The sequence below is a fragment of the Pelophylax lessonae genome (assembly GCF_965119305.1).
Source record: "Pelophylax lessonae genome assembly, chromosome: 1".
NCBI lineage: Eukaryota > Metazoa > Chordata > Amphibia > Anura > Ranidae > Pelophylax > Pelophylax lessonae.
The window spans coordinates 313,369,627-313,375,626 of NC_138768.1; positions in this window are offsets into that span (position 1 = coordinate 313,369,627).

Below are 6,000 nucleotides of genomic sequence, written 5' to 3' on the forward strand. Positions count from 1 at the left end.
GCATCAAGGCAGTCTTACAGCCATCTATAGCAGCCAGGATAGGAGCTGTAATATCCCCCCCACTAGGAGACCCCCCAGGCTGTCCAGCGGTTCCCAGCAATGGCCCCGGGGTACCTGACTCCGCAGACTGCTCCACAGGAGGGTTCCCAGCCCCCGCAGACATCTTCTCCGATCTGGAGGAGGCTCGGGTGCCTGGAGATGCCGATGGAGAGGGGGGAGGCCTGCACAGACAAGATGGCGGCGGCCGCACTCGCGCCTAACAGTCCGTTGGGGCCGCGGGGTAAGTACCGAAACTCCGGATTTTCTCCCCGGCATTCGTTCCCCACCAGTGCCCGATGCGAAGGAGGGCAAAACCGCCGCGATCCGAGGAGCAGGGGCCGCAGATGGAGCTGGATAAGTTCAGGATGGTGAGGAGCTCTGTGCAGACACGTCCGGCGCCGTCTACATCCCGGCCACGCCCCGGTTTGCACAAAAGTTATTGCGTTTACTAACTAAAGTAAAGATTTTTGTCATTTTTGTTGTCTTTTTTTTTAACGCGTAATGGCGGCGATCTGCGATTTTTTTTTTGCGGGACTGCGACATTGCGGCGGACAGATCGGACCCTTGACTGACATTTTTGACACTTTTGGGGTTACCAGTGACATTACTACAGTAATCAGTGCTATACATATGCAATGTTACAGTAAAAATTACACTGGCAGGGAAGGAGTTAACTGTATTGGAGAGGGAGGGGTTAAGTGTGTCCTTAAGGGCGCGATTCTTACTGTGATTGGATGTGGCTAATGGTGTAAGAACAGAGATCCTACATAGTAGAACCGTGTGATCTCCATTCTTACACAGGGGAGAATGACAGGCGGCTGTGTTTACATTAGCCGCCTGCCTTTCTCCCGCTCTAACGGACGATCGTGAGTGCCCGGCGGACATCGGGTCCACCGGCACACACGCGGGGGGTCCGTGAGGGAGCGGGAGTGCACCTCCAGCAGCGCGCACTCGCTCCCCAGAGCCTCGCAGGCTACCGACGTAGACCTACGTTGCTTTGCCTGTGAGGGGGACAGCCGACGTAAATCGTCGTTAGGCAGTCGGCAAGTGGTTAAGCAATTCTCTAGAATTGCCAAACTAATTATATACTCCTGGAGTAAAAATCGAATAACATGTTAATATTTATGGTATTAAGGTTTGAACAGGCACTACAGACACACATTTAGCCATTGTGATATAACATCTGGCGCAGAGACAGTTGCGGGAGCCATTGGGAGGACGAGGCCAAGCCTCACTGTCTGTATCTATAGACACAGGCAGCATGGCTCAGGCGCGAGCCTGCAGGTGCGCTACCTTAAGAAGCAGCTTCCTATGGTGGCACACCAAGGAGAGGAGGAGCCAGGACCACCAGTAGGGAATCTAAAAAGAGGAGAGTCTGAGCTTTTCTTTGCAAAACCATTGCACAGAGCAGATTCGTATGAACCTGTGGGTTATAAAGAAAAGAAATAACCTTTTCAATCACTTTAAAGCAGTAGTAAACCACCACAAAAATAAAAAAAGGTGCCCCCTGCAGGTTCAAGTCATAATGTACTAGTATGCATTGCATGCTAGCACATTATGACAGACTTACCTGCACACTGAGCCCTCCAGAGCAGTGCTATCATGGCTCCCCAGTACCTCCATCTTTACCCGGACTTCCTTCTGGGTTCGCGGGCACTAGCTGTATGAATGGCCAGGGCAGTAATGACGTCACAGAGCTCTGAAGGTACAGCACAGGTATGCCGTCCCTTCAGAGAGTTTAGGAGATATTAACTGTACCTACAGGTAAGCTTTATTAAATTCTTACCTATAGGTACAAGTTAAAAAGTGGACTTCCACTTTAAGGTGTAAGAAGACTCATAAGTGCTGACCTCTAGAGTTCACCCTCCTCTGTTGGACCCTTTGTTTTTTTTTTGTCTCCCCAATGTACTGGTCTATTTATCCCTTATTACACTGGACCACATATACCCCGGTATTTTGCTTGCACCTAGATGGTGGGTCTGTTGGATTTACACTTTTCTGTGTCAGTGTGTGGCTTGGCTTGATAAACAGGAGGATGCAATGCTTGTTAAAAAAACATTGGATAAATGAAAACCTTCATAGGCTTATTTATCCATGGTAAAATTTGATCAAAGGTTCACATTAAACAGGTTTGACCTTAAGACAGCCCTACGTCCTGGGCTCCCAAACTTTAAATAAATATACTTAACCAAAGATGTAATTAGATGAAGAGACCATTAGAATAAAAAAGATACAAGTTCATGAAGAGGTAATGCCTTGGCACAATGAAGCCATTGAAACTTTTTGCCATAGAGAATAGTCATTTTAATTTAAGATATGAACATGCACTCTTATTTTCATGATTAAAGCACAGAAAATATTTATCCATAAAACTACCTCCCAGAATTAGGTTCTTTTGTTCAGCTCTTAACCACTGAATAAACCACAAAATAATACAGTACGCATATCACTTTTTTGTACAACATAAATATGGTTATAGTTAGAAAGCAGTAAATGTGGCATTAACCAAATATTCGTTGCAAATGAAAATTTCTCATACTAATTGATTTACCAGCAATGAATGTTTGGTGGATATCGCAATCACTGCTTTATAAATATACCCTATATACTGTATGTCTAGAATTATTAGGTTAAAATAAATTTAAGTGGATAGTAATGATACAGGTCTAATCATCAAATACAGTGAAGCCAACACCACTCATATAATACAAAAATAAAGTTTATATATAAATTGTAGACACTCCAAAATTAATAAAAATAAAATAAGCTTAATTGAAATTATAAACAGTCCAGCACCTAGTGCTCTATGTACACATAAATCTCTCAAGTTCTTCTCATGACAAAGTGCTCATCCACCACCAGGTGCCCTCTGATTGGGCTTCCTCAGTAGGCCTACTGAGGAAGCCCAATCGTAGGGAGCAACGTGTCTAGGAGGGAGGAGCTGAGCCTGTGATGTCATGCCACCGCCACGGTACAAGTGTAGTGGTGAGCTGGCTGGCAATTTGATCGTATAAGTGCACTGTGGGGGATAATACTTCTTTTTTAAAGGGGAAAGCACTATGTTGTTGCCCTTTTGTCCCATTTAACATATGGTGAACACTACATGAGTTAAATTGGAAGGAGAAGAAATCGATATCCAGAGTTTGAGAGGAGAGAGAGGAGGTTACTGCCTTGAGAGATTGATACCAATTGGAAAACACAGATGAGCGTGCGATTATTGTGTTGCGGTGAGCAGACATTTCACCTGGTGGTGGATGAGTACTTTGTCACAAGACGAACTGGAGAGATTTTTCTGTACATAGAGCAAGGGGTGCTTCAATTTCAATTGAACTTTTTTTTATTATTATTATTACTTTTAGAGTGTCTACAATTTATATACAGTATGAACTTAATTTTTGTATTATATGAGTAGTGTTGGGCTTCACTGTATTTGATGATTATTTTGGTAGCGGGTGAGGTGAAAACACATTAGGAGAGTTTTAGCTAGCAACACAATATCATTTTTTCATATATTTAATCACATACATTTCTGTGATTTTTGGCAGCGCAGACTGAAAAAGGGCATGAATGATACAAGTCTGCATGATTTCATTTTTGATGTGGCATAATATGCAGAAATATTGTCATTTTATAATTTTTCAAAATGTGAGAGGTAATAAATACCTGTAATTCTACAATTACACATTACTTTGCATTCATGTACTGTAAGTAACATGTAAAAAAAATATTTGACCCCCTAGGTCTAATTTACTTTGTGGCGTTATAATGGTCCAAACAAATTGCCAAGAGCATTTGCAAAGTTATTCCGTATTCCTAAGATGATAAAATGTTATTGTATATTTTTGGTTGCTGCAGATAATTCTCCCAGGTAAGGGAAAATTATGTTTGACTGTTCCAGCATTTGCCTTGGAGATGTATTTTATCTAGAGGGACCGTCAACACTATAAAGCTGGCAGTTTGAGCTCTATAATATCTCTCTGCAGCAAGAAACGCTATAGCTGCGTAAAGAATTCCAAGAACTACAAGTAGGTTTGGAAGTTGGATCAACTTTCCACTTAGGTTACAATAAGACCAGTTTATCATCATGACCTCAAAAACAATTAGAAAATAATAACTATAAATATTAATTGTCATCTAGATATAAATGCAGATGTGAAGTAAATAAACTCCTTTAAACTTTTAGAAATCTTTCCATTCAGGTACAACTGGGCACATAAATAGGAAAGGTTCCACTTTAACACACCTTCTTTAATTACTTTCTTCACTGGTATGATCAGACTGTCTGCACTTTAAGCCAGCTAATATGCCTGATGGATTTAACTCACTAATATGTTTAATCCTCTTAAGCAAACAGTGGGGGATATCTCATAAGTTCTGAAAGGTTGGCGATCAAGCTCTCTCAGGTCAAGCATTGGGTCCGATGCTGTTTGTGACATTAAAACGAGTTGATAAACTATAAAATTAGTTCAATATCAAATATGCATAATGCTAGCCCGATTGTCCTATTATTGGATAATGTAAAGACAGTCTCTGTTCCCTGTAAGGAAAAGCATAGAAGTTCAGCCCTTCTGTTACTATGTTCTTAACCATCGCTGGAAGTAGTTGACATTCAACTAGACTTTGAAAAAAGGAGTAAGAAAAGCACAATATTGGCTACAGCAATGCAATACTTACTCACCCAGCGCTAAAAATTAAAGAAATACAATTATTTTGAATACAATTATTTTAGCGCTGGGTGAGTAAGTATTGCATTGCTGTAGCGATTATTGTGCTTTTCTTACTCCTTTTTTCATAGTTTGTATTACAACCTAGCAGCTATGGATGCTATATCCTTTCTAAGAGATAGACAATTAGAAATTGATAGTATCTTCTCAGAAGAAGTAGATATTAATCCATCTCAAGATCTCACCTCCAACCTAAACTCTCTAGGGAATTCCTTAGAGAAACAGGTTCGGACGTGGTGGGACATCTGCGCCTTTGAGAAATACATCAAAGAACGCATTATTATGAGAAGTCTTAGGTGGGAAGTGACCCCCCCAAGATGCGCTAGATGATGAGGGATCCATGTCAGAGTGGTTGGATTTTTTTAATAATGTTGGCATTAAATTGCAGGAATTCGTTTTAAAAAGAAAAAAACGTAAAATGAAATTATTAGAGAAAAAAATAGCAGATTTAAAAGCTGTTTTAGATAAAGACAAAGATTTACCAGCAGTTATGAAATTTAATACAGACATCAAAAAGAAATTAGAGAAAATTGATAGGGATACGCATAAGAAAAAAGTCAAAAAATACCATAGAGACCTGAAGGATTTAGGAAATAATTGCATCTACCCCTGGCAGAACCCAGTAGTAGGAGCCAATCCTAGGCCGATCCGTACAGATGCCCAGCCGGGTGTACATCAGGGGAACATTATACCAGCACCCATTCCCAGCACTCCCAAAGGTCCTTATAAGTCTAATCAGGGACAGCAGGGTTTTAAAGGGGCAAGGCCGAAAAATTCTAATCCTTATTATTATCAAAGAAATTCTAATGGTCATCAAGGAAACACTGAATCATATGTACAATATACAGATCAGAGACCCAATTCCCCCTATCCAGTTCCCATGCAAAATCGGTATGAACCACTAATCCAATATAATGAACATAACTCTCCAGCCCCAAACCCACCTCGCCCTTTTTTATGGAGGGGAGGCAGGGGCAGAGGGGGGAGGAGAGGAGGCAGACCCTGGAGAGGGAAACCCCTAGGGTGGGGTGCACCAGAACAACAGGGGATGTACGACTCATGGTGGGGACAGCAGTCAGGTCCACACCATTTCATGGGAGACCGAATGCAAGGGGATGCAGGGCCAGGCGGAAACAGCAACAAAAAAAGACGAAGGGAGTTCGATTAAAGGGTATCTATAATCTAGCAGATGTTTCCTTAACAGACAAAGAAGTAAATATACTACATGCAGGTTTAA